Source organism: Pan troglodytes, chromosome 1, assembly GCF_028858775.2.
Source record: "Pan troglodytes isolate AG18354 chromosome 1, NHGRI_mPanTro3-v2.0_pri, whole genome shotgun sequence".
Lineage (NCBI taxonomy): Eukaryota > Metazoa > Chordata > Mammalia > Primates > Hominidae > Pan > Pan troglodytes.
Window position 1 is genome coordinate 141,886,690 of NC_072398.2, and position 19,725 is coordinate 141,906,414.

Here is a 19,725-nt window from a genome sequence, read left to right on the forward strand (position 1 = left end):
AAAAGGCAACAGAAACTTCTGCAGAATTAAACATCCCTGTCTGACAGCTCTGAAGAGAGCAGTGGTTCTCCAAGTACAGCATTTGAGCTCTGAGAATGGACTGCCTCCTCAAGTGGGTCCCTGACCCCTGTGTAGCCTAACTGGGAGACACCTCCCAGTAGGGGCTGACTAACACCTAATACAGGCAGGTGCCCCTCTGGGATGAAGCTTCAAGAGAGAAGGATCAGGCAGCAATATTTGCTGTTCTGCAATATTTGCTGTTGTGCAGCCTTCCAAGGTGATACCCCGGCAAACATGGTCTGGAGTGGACCTCCAGCAAACTCCAACAGATCTGCAGCTGAGGGACCTGACTGTTAGAAGGAAAACTAACAAAAAGAAAGGAATAGCATCAGCATCAAGAAAAAAGACATCCACACGGAAACCCCATCTGTAGGTCACCAACATCACACTAAAGGTAGATAAACCCACAAAAATGGGGAGAAACCAGAGAAGAAAAGCTGAAAATTCTAAAAACCGTAGCACCTCTTCTCTGCCAAAGAATCTCAGCTCCTCAACAGCAATGGAACAAAACTGGATGGAGAATGAATCTGATGAGTTCACAGAAGAAGGTTTCAGAAGGTCGATAGTAACAAACTTCTCCAAGCTAAAGGAGCATGTTCGAACACATCGCAAGGAAGCTAAAAACTTTGAAAAAAGATTAGACGAATGTCTAACTAGAATAAACAGTGTAGAGAAGACCTTAAATGACCTGATGGAGCTGAAAACCATGGCATGAGAACTTCGTGATGCATGCACAAGCTTCAGTAGCCAATTCAATCAAGTTGAAGAATGAGTATCAGTGATTGAAGTTCAAATTAATGAAATAAAGTGAGAAGAGAGGTTTAGAGAAAAAAGAGTAAAATGAAATGAACAAAGCCTCCAAGAAATATGGGACTATGTGAAAAGACTAAACCTACGTTTGATTGGTGTACCTGAAAGTGACGGGCAGAATGGAACGAAGTTGGAAAACACTCTTCATGATATTATCCAGAAGAACTTCCCCAACCTAGCAAGGCAGGCTAACATTCAAATTCAGGAACTACAGAGAACACCACAAAGATACTCCTCGAGAACAGCAACCCCAAGACACATAATTGTCAGATTCACCAAGGTTGAAATGAAGAAAAAAATGTTAAGGGCAGCCAGAGAGAAAGGTCGGGTTACCCACAAAGGGAAGCCCATCAGACTAACAGTGGATCTCTCAGCAGAAACTACAAGCCAGAAGAGAGTTGGGGCCAATATTCAACATTCTTAAAGAAAAGAATTTTCAACCCAGAATTTCATATCCAGCCAAGCTAAGCTTCATAAGTGAAGAGAGACAAAATCCTTTACAGACAAGTGAACGCTGAAAGATTTTGCCTGCCTTGCAAGAGCTCCTGAAGGAAGCACTAAACATGGAAAGGAACAACCGGTACCATCCACTGCAAAAACATGCCAAATCGTAAAAACCATTGATGCTAGGAAGAAACTGCATCAACTAACAAGAAAAATAACCAGCTAACATCATAATAACAGGATCAAATTCACACATAACAATATTAACCTTAAATGCAAATGGGCTAAAGGCCCCAATTAAAAGACACAGACTGGCAAAGTGGATAAAGAGTCAAGACCCATCAGTGTGCTGTATTCAGGAGACCCATCTCAACTGCAGAGACACACATAGGCTCAAAATAAAGGGATGGGGGGAGATCTACCTAGCAAATGGAAAGCAAAAAAAAAAAAAAAGCAGGGGTTGCAATCTTAGTCTCTGATAAAACAGACTTTAAACCAAAAAAGATCAAAAGACACAAAGAAGGCCATTACATAATGGTAAACAGATCAATTCGACAAGAAGAGCTAACTATCCTAAATATATATGCACTCAATACAGGAGCACCCAGATTCATAAAGCATGTCCTTAGAGACCTACAAAGAGATTTAGACTCCCACACAGTAATAATGGGAGACTTTAACATCCCACTGTCAATATTAGACAGATCAATGAGACAGAAGGTTAACAAGGATATCCAGGACATGAATTCTTCCCTGCACCAAGTGGACCTAATAGACATCTACAGAACTCTCCACCCCAAATCAACAGAATATACATTCTTCTCAGCACCATATTGCACTTATTCTAAACTTGACCACATAATTGGAAGGAAAGCACTTCTCAGCAAATATAAAAGAACAGAAATCACAAGAAACTCTCTCAGACCACAGTGCTATCAAATTAGAACTCAGGATTAAGAAACTCACTCAAAACCACACAGCTACCTGGAAACTGAACAACCTGCTCCTGAATGACTACTGGGTACATAATAAAATGAAGACAGAAATAAAGATGTTCTTTGAAACCAGTGAGAACAAAGACACAGCAGACCAGAATCTCTGGGACATATTTAAAGCAGTGTGTAGAGACAAATTTATAGCACTAAATGCCCACAAGAGAAAGCAGGAAAGATCTGAAGTTGACACCCAACATCACAATTAAAAGAACTAGAGAAGCAAGAGCAAACAAATTCAAAAGCTAGCAGAAGGCAAGAAAGAACTAAGATCAGAGCAGAACTGAAAGAGATAGAGACACAAAAAAAACCTTCAAAAAGTCAATGAATCCAGGAACTGGCTTTTTGAAAAGATCAATAAAATTAATAAACCACAAGTAAGACTAATGAAGAAGAAAAGAGAGAAGAATCAAATAGATGCAATAAAAAATGATAAAGGGGATATCACCACCGATCCCACAGAAATACAAACTACCATCAGAGAATACTATAAACCCCACTACACAAATAAACTAGAAAATGTAGAAGAAATGGATAAATTCCTGGACATATACAGCCTGCCAAGACTAAACCAGGAAGAAATTGAATCTCTGAATACCAAATAAGGTCAAATACCAACCAAATAAAGTCCAGGACCAGAAGGATTCACAGCCGAATTCTACCAGAGGTACAAAGAGAAGCTGGCACCACTCCTTCTGAAACTATTCCAATCAATAGAAAAACAGGGAATCCTCCCTAACTCATTTTATGAGGCCAACATCATTCAGATACCAAAGCCTAGCAGGGACACAACAGCAACAAAAAAGAATTTTAGGCCAATATCCCTGATGAACATTGATGTGAAAATCCTCAATAAGTTACTGGCAAGCCAAATCCAGCAGCACATCAAAAAGCTTATACACCACGATCAAGTTGGCTTCATCCCTGGGATGCAAGCCCGGTTCAACATACACAAATCAATAAACATAATCCACCACATAAACAAAACCAATGACAAAGTCTCAGGATACAAAGTCAATGTGCAATAATCACAAGCATTCCTGTACACCAATAACAGGCAAACAGAGAGCCAAATCATGAGTGAACTCCCATTCACAATAGCTAGAAAGAGAATAAAATATCCAGAATAAAATATCTAGGAATCCAACTTACAAGGGATGTGAAGGACATCTACAAACCACTGCTCAATGAAATAAAAGAGGACACAAACAAATGGAAGAACATTCCATGCTCATGGATAGGAAGAATCAATACCATGAAAATGGCCTTACTGCCCAAGGTAATATAGATTCAATGCCATCCCCATCAAGTTACCAATGACTTTCTTCACAGAATTGGAAAAAACTACTTTAAAGTTGATATGGAACCAAAAAATAGCCCACATTGCCAAGACAATCCTAAGCAAAAAGAACAAAAGTGGAGGCATCACGCTACCTGACTTCAAACTATACTACAAGGCTAAATTAACCAAAACAGTATGGTACTGGTACCAAAACAGATATATAGACCAATGGGACAAAACAGAGGCCTCAGAAATAACCCCACACATCTATAACCATCTGATCTTTGACAAACCTGACAAAAACAAGAAATGGGGAAAGGATTCCCTATTTAATAAATGGTGCTGGGAAAACTGGCTGGCCATATGTAGAAAGCTGAAACTGGATCCCTTCCTTACAACTTATACTAAAATTAATTCAGGATGGATTAAAGACTTAAATGTTAGACCTAAAACCATAAACACCCTAGAAGAAAACCTAGGCAATACCATTCAGGACATAGGCATGGGCAAGGATTTCATGACTAAAACACCAAAAGCAATGGCAACAAAAGCCAAAATAGACAAATGGGATCTAATTAAACTAAAGAGCTTCTGCACAGCAAAAGAAACTACCATCAGAGTGAACAGGCAACCTACAGAATGGGAGAAAATTTTTGAAATCTATCCATCTGAAAAAGGGCTAATGTCCAGAGTCTACAAACAACTTAAACAAATTTACAAGAAAAAAGCAAACAACCCCATCAAAAAGTTACCAAAGGATATGAACAGACACTTCTCAAAAGAAGACATCTATGCAGCCAACAGACACATGAAAAAGAGGGAATCCTCCCTAACTCATTTTATGAGGCCAACATCATTCTGATACCAAAGCCTGGCAGGGACATAACAACAACCAAAAAGAATTTTAGACAAATATCCCTGATGAACATCGATGCGAAAATTCTCAATAAGTTACTGGCAAACCGAATCCAGCAACATATCAAAAAGCTTATACAGCACGATCAAGTTGGCTTCATCCCTGGGATGCAAGACTGGTTCAACATACACAAATCAATAAACGTAATCCATCACATAAACAGAACCAACGACAAAAACCTCCTGATTATCTCAATAGATTCAGAAAAGGCCTTTGACAAAATTCAACAGCCCTTCATGCTAAAAAGTCTCAGTAAACTAGGTATTGATGGAACGTATCTCAAAATACTAAGAGCTTAAGAGCTATTTATGACAAACCCACAGCCAATATCATACTGAATGGGCAAAAATGTGAAAAAATATTCATCATCACTGGCCGTCAGAGAAATGCAAAAGAAAACCACAATGAGATACCATCTCACACCAGTTAGAATGGTGATCATTAAAAAGTCAGGAAACAACAGATGCTGGAGAGGATGTGGAGAAACAGGAGCGCTTTTACCCTGTTGGTGGGAGTGTAAATTAGTTCAACCATTGTGCAAGATAGTGTGGTGATTCCTCAAGGATCTAAAACTAGAAATACCATTTGACCCAGAGATCACATTACTGGGTATATACACAAAGAATTATAAATCATGCTGCTATAAAGACACATGCACACATATGTTTATTGCAGCACTATTCACAAGAGCAAAGGCTGGGAACCAACTCAAATGTCCATCAATGATAGATTGGACTAAGACCATGTGGCACATATACCATGGAATATTATGCAGCCATAAAAAAGGATGAGTTCATGTCCTTTGCAGGGACATGAATGAAGCTGGAAACCATCATTCTTAGCAAACTATCACAAGGACAGAAAACCAGACACCGCCTGTTCTCACTCATAGATGGGAATTGAACAACGAGAACACTTGGACACAGGGCAGGGAACATCACACACTGGGGTGTGTCATGGGTTGGGGGGCTGGAGGAGGGATAGCATTAGGAGAAATACCTAATGTAAATGATGAGTTGATGGGTGCAGCAAACCAACATGGCACATGTATGCCTGTGTAACAAACCTGCATGTTGTGCACATGTACTCTAGAACTTAAAGCATAATAAAAAAAATAATAAAAGAAATGCTTTTATACTGTTGGTGGTAATGTAAATTAGTTCAACCATTGTGGAAGACTGTGGCAATTCCTCAAGGATCTACAACCAGAAACACCATTTGACCCAGCAATACCATTACTGGGTGTATAACCAAAGGAATATAATTCATTCTATTATAAAGATACACGCATGTATATATTTATTGCAGCGCTATTCACAACAGCAAAGACATGGAATCAACCCAAATACTCATCAATGATATACTGGATAAAGAAATGGAATACTATGCAGTCATAAAAAGGAATGAGATCATGTCCTTCACAGGGATATTGATGGATCTGGAAGCCATTATCCTCAGCAAATTAACAGGAACAGAAAACCAAACACTGCATGTTCTCTCTCATAAGTGGGAGCTGAACAATGAGAAAACATAGACATACAGAGGGGAACAACACACACCGGGGCCTGTCAGTTTCATGGTGGGAGGGAGAGCATCAGGATAAATAGCTAATGCATGTGGAGCTCAATATCCAGGTGATGGGTTGATAGGTGCAGCAAACCACCATGGCAAGCATTTACCCATGTAAGAAATCTGCACATCTTGCACACGTATCCTCAGAACTTAAAATAAAATTAAATGTTTTTTAAAAGAATGATGCTGGCTTCACAGAATGAGTTAGGGAAGAATCTATCCTCCTTGATCTTTTGGAATAATTTCAGGAGGATTGGTACTAGTCCTTCTTTGTATGTCTGGCAGAATTTGGCTGTGACTCTGCCTGGTTGAGGGCTTTTTTGATCAGTAGTCTTTATTACTTAATCAATTTCAAAACTCCTTATTCGGCCTAATAATTTAATTTCTTTCTGGTTCAATCTTGAGAGGCTGTGTGTTTTCAGGAATTTACCTATTTCTTCTAGGTTTTCTCATTTGTGTGCAGAAAGGTGTTTGTAATAGTCTCTGATAATTTTTTGTATTTTTGTGGGGTTGGATGTAATTTTAGCTTTGTTGTTTCTGATTGCATTTGGATCTTCTCTCTTTACTAATCTACCTATTGCTCTATCAATCTTGTTTAATCTTTCAAAGAACCAACTTTTGGTTTTATTGATCCTTTGTATGAATTTTTCATCTTAATTTCATTCAGTTCAGGTCTGATTTTGGTTATTTCTTATCTGCTAGATTCGGGGTTGATTTACTTTTGTTTTTTTCATTTCTCTAGGTGCGACATTAGGTCGCTAATTTGATATCATTTTCACTGCTTGATGTAGGTATCTAGTGGTATAAACTTTCCTCTTAACACTGCTTTAACTGTGTTGCAAAGAATCTGGCATATTGGGTCTCTGTTTTTGTTAGTTTCAAATCATTTTTTGAATTCTACCTTAATTTCATTCTTTATCCAAAAGTCATTCAGAAGCAGGTTGCTTAACTTCCATGTACTTGTATTGTTTTGGTAGATCTTCTTTGTATTTATTTCTAATTTTATTGCACTGTGGTCCAATAATATAGTTAGTATGATTTTGATTTTCTTGAATTTGTTTAAATATGCCTTAGGATCAAGCATGTGGTCATTTTTAGAGCATGTGCCATGTGCAGAGAAGAAAAATATATATTCTGTTGTTGTTGAGTAGAGTGTTCTGTAGATGTCTGTTAGGTCCAATTGGTCAAGGGTCGAATTTAAGTACAGGATATCTTTGTTAGTTTTCTGCCTTAATGATCTTATCTAACACCATCAGTGGAGTGTTGATGCTTCCCACTATTATTGTGTGCTTGTCTACATCTCTTCATAGATCTTTAAGAACTTGTTTTACAAATCTGGGTGCTCCAATGGTGGGTGTATTTATATTTAAGACATGTACATCTTGTTAGATTGAAGTCTTTATAATTATTTAATGTCCTTCTTTGTCCTTTTTGTTTGTTTTTGGTTTATAGTCTGATTTGTCTGATATAAGAATATATTAGATCTTCTTTTTTGTTTTCCATTTGCCTAATAGATTTTTATTCATCCCCTTACTTCTAGCCAGTGTGCGTCATTACTCATGAGATGGATCTCTCAAATACAGCATAGAATTGGGTCTTGCTTCTTTATCCAACTTACCACTCTGTGCCTTTTATGTTAGGCGGTTAGCCCATTTACAGTCAAAATCATTATTGTATATAAGGATTTGATCCTGTCATCATGCTGTTAGCTGGTTGCTATGTAAACTTGATTGTATTTTTGCTTTATAGTGTCAATGGCCTATGTACTTAAGCGTGTTTTTTTAGGTGCCAGGTATTGTTCTTTCACTTCCATGGTTAGCACTCCCTGTAGGGCTTCTTGTAAGGCAGGTCTAGTTGTAAAAAATTCCCTTAATGTTTGCTTGTTTGAAAAGGATTTCATTTCTCCTTTGCTTTTAAAACTTACTTTGATGGAATATTACATTCTTGTTTAGAATTTTATTTCTTTAAGGATGTTGATAATGCACCCCCAATCTCATCTGGCTTGTAAGGTTTCTGCTGAAAGGTCCACTGTTAGCTCCATAGAGTTTCCTTTGAAAGTGACCTGCCCCTTATCTCTAGCTGCCTTTAAGATTTTTTATTTTACATTAACCTTGGGCAATCTGATGACTCTCTGTCTTGAGGATGGTTGTCCAGTGTAGTTTTAATGGACACAAAGACTCCCACACACAAGATACAATATTAATGTCTATAAACTTTGAATATGTAAAGTCTTTGATAACCCCCCAACTCCTGCAAATGGTAAAAGGAAATGTTAAGCAAGGAATAACTTTTTGCTTTTATAAATAGAATCTGAGGAGGTTTAGTCTGAGCACTGTTAGTGCAAAGTGAGGGTTTAGTTTGAGCACTGTTGGTGGGAAGTGAGACCTGACTCCCAAGTAACAAATCTAAAATAGATAATCTCTGACAAGTGTTGTGTGTTAAAGGGGGTAGTTTTTGACGTATGGCCTAAAAACAATGTACATACATATGTCTTCCCTATACTAAACTGGAGGTGTTGAGAGTCAGAAGGGACCAAACCAGCTAACTCTTGTTAAGGTATTTCCCTCTGGTTAAGGTATTTCCCAATTGGATCTCCAGAAGAAGAATGACATGCTTTTTCCCAAGAGTCTCCTTTGCAAGTCACTGGACCTTTTCTCTAAGGGAGCCAGAGCAATGAATATGTAATGAGATAAAAGCAATGAGATAAATAAACAAACGTCTAAAGCTATAACTTGAGTGGTGTCTGTAGTCTCTATCTGTGATGTGTCACAAAGCTAACACTTACTTCCTGGAAGGGTGGAAGTATGAAGTGAGGCAGCATAGCCTGAACCAACTTGGACATGAGGCACAGAAGACTAGCCTTTGTCTCTCCAAAAGCAGCCTGAGACACTGTAGACTTTTATAAACTCATAAATATGCTATACTAGGATTGCAATATAATAGCCTAACTTGAGACAATTTCTTCCCATTGATCTATTCTGCAAATTAAAAGATCTGTTAAATTCAGTTTTCCCTTTAAGCTCCATGTTCCAGGTATAATAAGACTGAATTGAGGGTATACTTTTCTCAAGTGATGCATCTCCAATTTCTTGAAAAAGTGACATCACAGCCAACTCAACAAGTGAGTTCCATTGCCTGACTTTTTGGGTAGTTCTAAAAGCCTTGTCTTTATCCTGTCTATTTCTATGCCCAATAATATCCTAGGTGGTTTTAGTTTGCCTTATTTTTACTGGTTTTCACAGTGACTATACTCTCCTATTCTAGAATTCCCCAAGGCTATGAATCTTATCTTTAAAAGACCATTGTTTCTTTGTCTCTACATTTTTCCTGACTGAAGAATTTGTAATGAACAAGTTGTTCCAAATCACTGGTTCTGGAGTTAAATTAGTAGAATACTTAAAAAGTCATTTTCATTAAATCAAGGCTCATTAAACTCCTTTATTGTAAGAAACCATTTTAATAGTTATTCTTTTACCTGTTCATATTTTTTGGATTAGACTTATGGAATATGATTTTAAAAGATTTTTTTCCTTGTGGCATTTACAAGTCATGGAAGCTGGAAGTAGGACTCCAAATTTATTTATTTTTCCTCCATTGAAAATAACATAAATCATGTTTTGGAGCAAAAAACTAACTGGCTTTACATTCTGGGTCTCTAGACTCACATCTTTATACACTCATTTTTAAAAAATGAGACAGATGAGAGAAAAAGGAAGTTATCTAGAATAAGAGAAAGAGTGAGAGGGAGAGAGGGAGAAACTTTTTGGATCTAGGTAACTGAAGAAGGACTGCTTTTATTTGGTCTTAGGTCATATGCTCATTCTTCCTCTAAATCAATCTTTATGACTCAGAAAGTATGGGACCACTATACTTATCTCAGATTAGGTTTGTGTCTTGAGTCTGCCAAGTTTAATTACAAGATTTCAAAAAAATTCTAATATTATTGCACGTACTTTTAGAGTTATAATGTATCTTTCAGGTCTAAATATTGTATGATTAAATTTTACTAGATAAACCACTGGCAATTTAGCTAAGGTTTATATTTATCTAGCTGCTTTTGCTGTTATATTGAAACAGGAATTAAAAGAAATTAAAGAATGTGTAAGCAAAAACTCAGTTGTATGTAAGAAAACCCAATTCCCCCTGAGGAAGAGAAAGAGATGAAGTCCTTTAAAACTTAACTGCCTGTTTTTCTGTGGCTAGTGAGCCTTAACTCTCCCTTTCCCAGGCATTGTGAAGACCCTGTTTTTCTAGCTGTGCAGCTGCAAGGCCACTAGGCAGATAAACTCAAGTTGTAAAACATGTTTTTCCTTGAAAAGTAAGAAATGATGTAATGCATGTCTCAATTAAATAACTGTCTTTGTTTCTTGCTTCTGTAATATGCTTCCCCCTGCACAGATCTCCCCCACCCCACAAAATGCTTAAAAGGTAACCAGACTCTTTGTTTGGAGCTCAGTTTTTTTGGATGTTAATCTGACTGGGCCAGTGCACCTAAATAATAAATAATAAGTATCCTCTTCAACTCCTCAGTCTCTCTGATTCCTAAATTATCCCGCTGCAATATATGGCCATGAAGTTAAGTATGCACATAGAAAAATATACATGAATGTGTACATGCAAACACACATATGAGTATTTTGATTGCTAGTGAAAATAACATTGTGTTAAATATATATTCAAAAAAAGAAGATAAAAAGAAAAAATGAGGAATTAAAAAAAATTTTAATTTAAAAAACAAGCTTCTTCCCTCACAGAATTACTCCTGAGCCAGGATGTTTTATGTTTTCAGCATACCATTGCTTTGTTTACATTCCCACTGTAAGGGGAATGCACTGTGTTTCTTGGGATCATCAAGGAAACCTTTACCAATGCTAAAGGAGGGGCAAATCTTGGTTTCTAAAGCCCAGTGTGGAAGAAGCTTTCTTCCTGTTGAGAGGTGAAGCCAGCTGGGCTTCTGGGTCAGGTGGGGACTTGGAGAACTTTTCTGTCTAGCTAAAGGATTGTAAACACACCAATCAGCGCCCTGTGTCTAGCTAAAGGTTTGCAAATGCACCAATCAGCATTCTGTAAAAATGCACCAATCATCACTCTGTGTCTACCTAAAGGTTTATAAACACACCATCAGCACTCTGTAAAAATGGACCAATCAGCGCTCTGTGTCTACCTAAAGGTCTATAAATGCACCATCAGCACTCTGTAAAAATGGACCAATCAGCACTCTGTAAAATGGACCAATCAGTGCTCTATAAAATGTACCAATCAGCAGGACATGGGCGGGGCCAAATAAGGGAATAAAAGCTGGCCACATCCAAGCCAGCAACAGCAAACTGCTCGGGTCCCCTTCCACACTGTGGATGTTTTATTCTTTCACTCTTCTCAAAAAATCTTGCTGCTGCTCACCCTTTGGGTCCACACTACCTTTATGAGCTGTAACACCACGAAGATCTGTGGCTTCACTCCTGAAGTCAGCGAGACCGTGAACCCACCAGAAGGAAGAAACTCTGGACACATCTGAACATCTGAAGGAACACACCATCTTTAAGGAACTGTAACACTCACTGCAACGGTCCGCGGCTTCATTCTTCAAGTCAGCGAGACCAAGAACCCACTGGAAGGAACCAATTCTGGACACACTGTCTCATGCCACACAACCTCCTGCTTCAGCAAAAACAGTGAAAATGTGAACAGAAAAATCCACAAGAAATGTATGTCTTTTCAATTTCAGTTTTCCTCATTGGATTCTTAATTGGATGGCTTATATTGAAACCAACCCAATAATCTCATAGACAGTTTTTTCTTACAAACATAGAGGTTGGCACTTGTGGTCTTAGGGCTTGAAACTTACATTTGCTTTATCTGAGTTCCTTCCTCAAGAAAGGACCCCCAGTCCTCTCAAAGAGTATCAAAGAACTGAAACTCACCAGATCATCATATCCAGTCAATAGGATACCATGACCCTCATTAATTATGATTGTTTCTTTACTCTTCCCTAGTTCCTGTTTCTCCACACATAGTTACATTTCTTCCCTGCCATGTAAACCCTTAATTTTAGTTGGTCAGTGAGATGGATCTGAGACTGAGCTCTCATTTCCTCAGCTGGAGCACCCAATTAAAGCCTTCTTCCCTGGCAATCCTCATCATCTTGGTGATTGGTTTTATGTGCAGTGAGCATCAGGGCTTAGAACAAACCCCTGGTATTTTGGTAACAATATCTGGTTTGATTTTCAGCTACTAAAAAGAACATTTCATTTGCAGGGAGCCAGACACAGGAGAGCTGAAGGGCTCAGCAAGGGCGGCTAGGAACTTGTCCCCTGGCTGCAGGGCCCACACCAGGTAAATTCACTCCTAAGCTTTACCTTTCATGTACATTTGGGTTAACAAACAACAATGAATTCCCAAACACAGACTGCACTAGAGGGTGGGCTAAGTTAGCTGGAGGACCATGCAGGTGGCCCTGTGCTGTATGGCTTGTGGAGTGCTTTGCTTCTAGAGAACCAGTATGTCCATTTAGTCCAGAGTTGGCTTTGAGGTGACGGTGCACTCCCAACATCCCCAGGATGCACTGCTCCTCCTCCTCCTTGGGTATCCACTCAGGGCTGTAGCAAAGAACCCTACCTAGGACATGGAAGAATGCATCCTACCCTTCTCTGTGCAACAAGAGCTGTAGTCACTTCTCAAACAAAGAGACCAAATCCAGCCCCCTCACAGAGGCTCTGGGTGGAATAGCTTTCTCCACCCTACCCCCAGCCTGCTTCATCTCTCTTCCTTAGACATTGCCTGACTGTCTTTTGCCATCGCATTGGAGAAACAACAACAACAACAAAATGGTCCTTACCTTAAGAAAATTTAAATACTAAAACAGAGGCTCAATTATTTTTTAATTATCCACAATGAATAATATTCTGTAGATACTACAAAGCTGTATTATATGGAATAATTCAATGTCACACTTACAAATTGTTAAAAATAACAATAAGGTATAAGCATATTTGTTTATGGAGCACTGTTCATAAATGTGTGGTCCATGACTAAAGTGCATCAGAATAACTTGTGACACTTTTTGAAACTACAGGTTTGGAGCATTTGTAACCGTCACTCCAGATAATTCTCATGGACAGTAAGTTTTGGAAGCCACTGATGGTCTACCCTCAGCTAACAGAGCTATCTAATTTTACTTGTTTCCTTTAGAGTTAAAAGCTTCTTACCTTGGATACCTTCATCCTGCTTTGCAGAAAAGAAAAAAGAAAAAAAAACTTTGTAAGCGCGTCTACTCCCTCTTAAAGCTTTTTTAGATATATTTAAAAAACCTCTACAATTTCTCCTGTCCACAGCAATAAAAGAAAAGAAATTGGAAAAAGGAGTCTGTTAAAACAATCCCATCAAAAAGTGGGCAAAGGATATGAACAAATACTTCTCAAAAGAAGACATTTACGCAGCTAACAAACATGAAAAAAATCTCAACATCATTGATCATCAGAGAAATGCAAATCAAAGCCACAATGAGACATTTCACACCAGTCAGAATGGTGATGATTAAAAAGTCAGGAAATAATAGATGCTGGTGAGGCTGTGGAGAAATAGGAACACTTTTACACTGTTGGTGGGAATGTAAATTAGTTCAACCATTGAGGAAGACAGTATGGCAACTCCTCAAGGATCTAAAACCAGAAATACCATTTGACCCAGCAATCCCATTACTGGGTATATACCCAAAGGAATATAAATCATTCTATTATAAAGATACATGCACATGTACATTTATTGCAGTAGTATTTACAATAGTAAAGAAAAGAAGTAAAGACATGGAACCAACCAAATGCCCATCATCGATAGACTGGATAAAGAAAATGTGATACATATACACCATGGAATATTATGCAGCCATAAAATGAGATCATGTCCTTTGCAGGGATATGGATGAAGCTGGAAGCCATCATCCTCAGCAACCTAACACAGGAACAGAAAACCAAACACAGCATATTCTCATTCGTAAATGGGACTTGAACATTGAGAACACATGGACACAGAGAGGAGAACAACAAACCCCAGGGTCTGTTGGGGGCGTGGGGGGTGAGGGGAAGAAACTTAGAGGATGGGTCAATAGGCGCAGCCAACCACCATGGCACACGTATTCCTATGTAGCAAACCTGCACTTTCTGCACATGTATCTAGTTGTTTTTTTTTTTTTAGAAGAAATAAAGAAAAAAAAGAGAGTCTGTTAAAAGCCCAATTGAGAGTTTTTTCCCCTAAAAAAATTTTTCTTGGTAATGTACCCCTTACAGAATGTATTAACTCATTACCCAACTTGGCCATTCTAGAAACAGTATATTAATACTGGCAAAGTAAGGAAAACTTATTGAGAGCCCACTTCTTATTAACCTGTATAGTAATAAATCAGGCAATCATTACTGCTTACCAATAACATTGATTAGAAAATTGAGGCTTAGAGAGGTAAGCTCAGCTCCATGGTCTTATAGGAAATAGGAGATTTTAACCCAAGGGTTTGAATTCTGGCAGTCTCCAGAATCTGTGCTGTAACATCCTATTACAGAAACGTAGGTCCTGCTGCTCACCACACAGAAAGCCAATCATTGAGACAATGATTAGTGCCAAGGAAAAAAGCTTTACCGGGGTGCTGAAGCCAAGGAGAGGGGAAATCAGTCCCAAATCCATCTCCCTGACTAACTAAAATTAGGGTTTTATATAGCAGGGAAGGATGTAACTATGTGTGAGAAAACAAGAACTCGAAAGGAGTAAGGAGGCAATCAGGATAAATGAGGGGCCTGGTGTCTCATTGTCTCGATGCCATGATTTGCTGAGTTTCAGTTCTTTGATACTTTTTGAGAGGTCTTGGGATCCTTTCCAGTGGAACAAACTCAGATAAAACATGTAAGTTTCGAGCTTTAAGAACAGAAGGATCAATTTCTATGTTTATCATAAAAACCTGTCTATGGGACTATTAGGCCAGTTTCAGTCCCCCCTTTCTATTTATCAGTTCCCCAATCATGGGGAATCTGGTCATTGATCTTTCTGGCTGCTTCCTGCTGAGGAGGGGCATCATAGACAGCTCCCTATTCAGGGTGACTACGTGGCCACCCAAGAATCAAAGATTAACTCAATACTATAATTTTCTTCTAAAACACATTTTTTTCTCTCTCCAGTCCCCTATTTTCACTAAAGACAAATCACGGCAGGACCAACCTACCTGCAAAATAAACTTCAGGCTCATATACTGGGTCTGATTACCCACACAAAGTACAGCAAGAATCATTGACCACATAGGCTCTCCTAAATTAGCTTTGCTGAAACCTCTCACAAGGCCATTTCAGTCAAAGCTCTGGGAAAATAACCAGTTCCTCCAACTGTGTCCCATTATAAAACAGGTTCTTACTAAACATATCCAAACTAACACATTGCCATAAATTAAGAAAATTTACAGTTTGCAAATTCTTGAGAAATTGGGCAGAGAGAGAAATATGTCTCAAATTTGGTTTACAAAAGTATACTCTACTCAATATACATAAAAGTATGTTTGAAGGCCATAAATAGTGCAAAAGAAAAAATTCTCCAGACTGAAAAACAAAAGAAAAAGAATTGGTAATATTTCAAACAAAAAAATCCATAAAATTATTTCAGTCTTCCCTTTATTCTGCCCGTGCAATCAACTCTTGCTCTGCTTCATATTATGTTAGCAAACTTTTTGAACATATTAGCCTTTTAATTAGAGTCCAGCAAGTTTTCTCTCTAATCCGGTGGCACCATCTCCAAAACTATCAGAAACCTGCATTCAAGAGTCATTTTCATGAACTCCCCCAAAGAAGCAAGGCCCAGACTGCAGCTAATTATAAGTCACTTTTTGAGAAGAATCAAAGTAAAACAATTGTGGATGACAAAAGCCTTAGGACAACCATAGTGAGACACACAGTTGACATGGAACTTTGGTTATTTCTGTGGTGTACAATAATCTAACATAATAATCATAATTATTACTGACAACATATATTAATATATATAAGAATTTCAGGAATGTCATACAATCTTGGAACACATATTAACAATATTTCTATATAAATAAAACCCAAAGTTAAATACCACTTCAAATTTGACAATGCTTCCTGTATAATTCTAACATAAATAAACCTAATATGTCTTTCTTGGACTTCAGGAAACCTAATATCCAAAAAAAGTTAGTTTAAGGTCAAAAAGACTTAATTTGAACATGAAATTTTGCTGTTGGAAAGTCTGTCAAATATCAAAGGTTTAAAACACTTGATATCACAAAATAGGATCACAAGATACCATAAAACAGTCATTCATTTTGCCAAATTATGATACAAAAATGTTTTCTCTTTGATAGGAGACTCAGTTTCCTAAACAATAAGACCCAAGAAAGACAGCATGAGGCCAACTAAATCTGTCTTTCTCCCACCATTTTTTTCTTCTGTAGTTTTACTCAAAAGGCAAACAAAACTCTCTTATCTTTTACATGAAAATTTTGTTCAAAAGAGAAAGCCATATTTTACCTTTGTATGGTGTATTTTTAATGTTAAAGCTAACTTTAATAAAACCTTATCAACAAATCTATCTAATTTTAATTTTTTTGACCATAGGGTATTTCCATAAGTATTTTATAGCCTATTACAATTTTCTATTAAAGAGCAGATCAATGCTCCAAGAAAACCTCTGTTAGTCTGATGCAAGGCCCAGATGCTTGCATTAACGTGCTTTTGATATTAATGTTTAACTTACAGAAAACCTCTGAACTAATCTTACCCCTCAAAATCAGCCCTTACAATCTCACTTGCCAACCTCTTCTGCAATAGTCCCTGGGCCTAGGGGGATACCACAGTTTTAATTTCTGGTCCTGTGTCTCATGAAGGCAGTTCATTTTGATTGTCACCTTCTCCCAGGTCTGAAAATGAGGCTTTGAGTGATGTCAAAGCTTAAGATTCGGCAGAAGTCAGTGCCTTTTTCAGACCCAGGGGTCAAAGGCCTATAAGATAACAGCACAAGGATTAGTTAATAGAATATTTATACTATGGAAAGTTCTATCATTCTCTCTAACATATTACAAATTAAAACACTGTGATTTGGTATCTAAGAGCTACTGCCTGTAGCACTTCAAACCACTGTATTAGAGTAGTTAGGTTACTCACTGCATATGTCTAATTGCTAGCACTCTAGTAACATAACTGTGACCAAAGGCATCAGAAATGTGATAAGCTCTATGCCAAACTTATCAAAGTAAGACAAGTAACTTTCCTCTCCATCATTTAAAAGAATGGTAAGGCAAAAAAATCAGTTTGGGAAATTCAATATGAGGATGAATAAACAAACTGTTTGCATTTAAATATTATACAACAAAATATAAACAAAGTAAGGGTAAGCACACAGTAATGTCTCCTTCAGCTCTTTTAAAAGGGCATCATCACATATTTCCATGATTGCTTTCTAGATACAGTACTGACAAATGATTAGGTGACTTTGACCAATAAAATCTTCAAATCAGTGGAACACTAGTACATATTTTGTTTTCAAGTACACACATCAAGGCCCATGATAAATGGCTTGAGATCAAAGATCATTAGAAAGTCTCACATTGTTTTACTACTTCATCCAAGTGACTGTCACTTAATTTTAATAATGGTAAACACAACTAAGAGAGAAATTCCAATCAATATAATTTCCTTAAGGACAAAGCCAATCTTTCCTAAAACTTTGTACCCATATCACAGTTTTTCTTCATTAACTAAAGGAAAAGATCTGAAACCAACTCAATTTATTGGTTGAATTGAATTACCTTGAAAATAAACACCATTTAAACATTTTTATTCTCACCTACTTTTTCAAATAACAAAATTAATAAAGTACACTTACTGCTCAGAACTTATAAAATTAAGTATTTTTTTTTCCAGGAACCTTAAAGCTCCTGTAGCTCTCTAGATCATTAGAGGTAAGCAAATCTACCAAATTTTAAATGGCTGGTATGCTTTATCAATATTTGCTCGACAAAGGCAGCTTAGGAATTCTAGATAAATAGATAAATAGAACAAATGATGATTTGTTAGAAATGTATAGGAAACAAAATGCATGGTCATAGAGCCAAATAAAAGCCTTCCATTAGAAACCAAAAAGCATCAATGGTTTTATATGTGTGTGTATATAAGTACAACCCAAAGGAGAACAAACAAAAATAAGTGAAAATTAAAAGCAAAAGCAAATAAACTGGAAACTAACCCCAAAGTTCTCTCCTACTCAGTTAACCTTGAAGGCTAAAGTGTTACTCAGAGCCAAAAATGAACGCATAATAGGTATTTTGTTTCTGGTACACAAATTAATATCTTTAAGTCCACCAATACCACTATACATTGTGTGCAATTGAGAAGTTCACTTTAGGTGGCTGGGCATGGTGAGTCATGCCTGTAATCCCAGCACTTTGGGAGGCCGAGGTGGGAGAATCACGAGGTCAGGAGATTGAGACCACTCTGGCTAACATGGTGAAACTCTGTCTCTACTAAAAATACAAAAAATTAGCTAGGTGTGGTGGCGGGTGCCTGTAGTCCCAGCTACTCAGGAGGCTGAGGCAGGAGAATGGCCTGAACCCAAGAGGCAGAGCTTGCAGTGAGCCAAGATCGCACCACTGCACTCCAGCCTGGGTGACAGAGCGAGACTCCATCTCAAAAAAAAAAAAAAAAACAACAGGTTCACTTTAGGCACCATGACCAGTAAGTATTTTAGTGCTAGTATATTCTATGCAGAAGAGCAAACACGGTATAAAACAAAGCAATGCAAGCATTTATGTAAAATTTGGCTCTATGTTAAATCTGGGCTCATGCTTAACTATACTAAAAAGAATTACCAAACTACTAATATATTTCATTACAGTATTTCTTAAGTTATCTTCACCAAGTTTAAGAGCTTTGACCATGAGCAATGTTAATTAGCCAAATTTCTTCAAGTTTCTATCAGGTTTTAAAGAATATTTTACTATCTAAATTTTTTCAACTTTCTGTTTTCCCTGTATATGCATGAAGGTAGACACACAGAGAAACAGGGAAGAAATGACATGTGACTTACCTAGATCATCTATGGCATGCTTAGACTTTCTGTTCTGTCCTAAATTTTCCTTTCTTTTTAAATAACCAGTCATTTCATTTTAGGACAAAAATACACCATATAAGATCCATTTTCATATAAAATTATTATCTTTTCTTTATAACCTTCATTATCAAAAATATATCCTCACATCCATAGCTTTCTTCACATCTCTCTCTGCTACTTACTAGTTCCTTTCTACCTTGTTTCATAAATAACTGTTTTAAGTCTATAAATTAGTCTTTAGATAACTTCTGAATGTGACAAAATAATTTTTTCTCAATAAGAGCTCAGCTTCTTTGGCATATTTTATATACAGAATTATATATTAACCATAATTCTTATCCTTAGTAACCTTAAATTTTAGTGAAACCCTAGGAAACAAGAAATCCTGAACTATCAGATATTAGCAATTTATAGATGAAAACAATTCCACAATCTTGGGAAACATATTTCCCATATCATAACCCTTTCTTAACTGGAAATTACTCAGGCATCTAATGAGCATCAAAAATAATTTTAAGATTTTACATTGCACAAGAAGTTCACCCAAG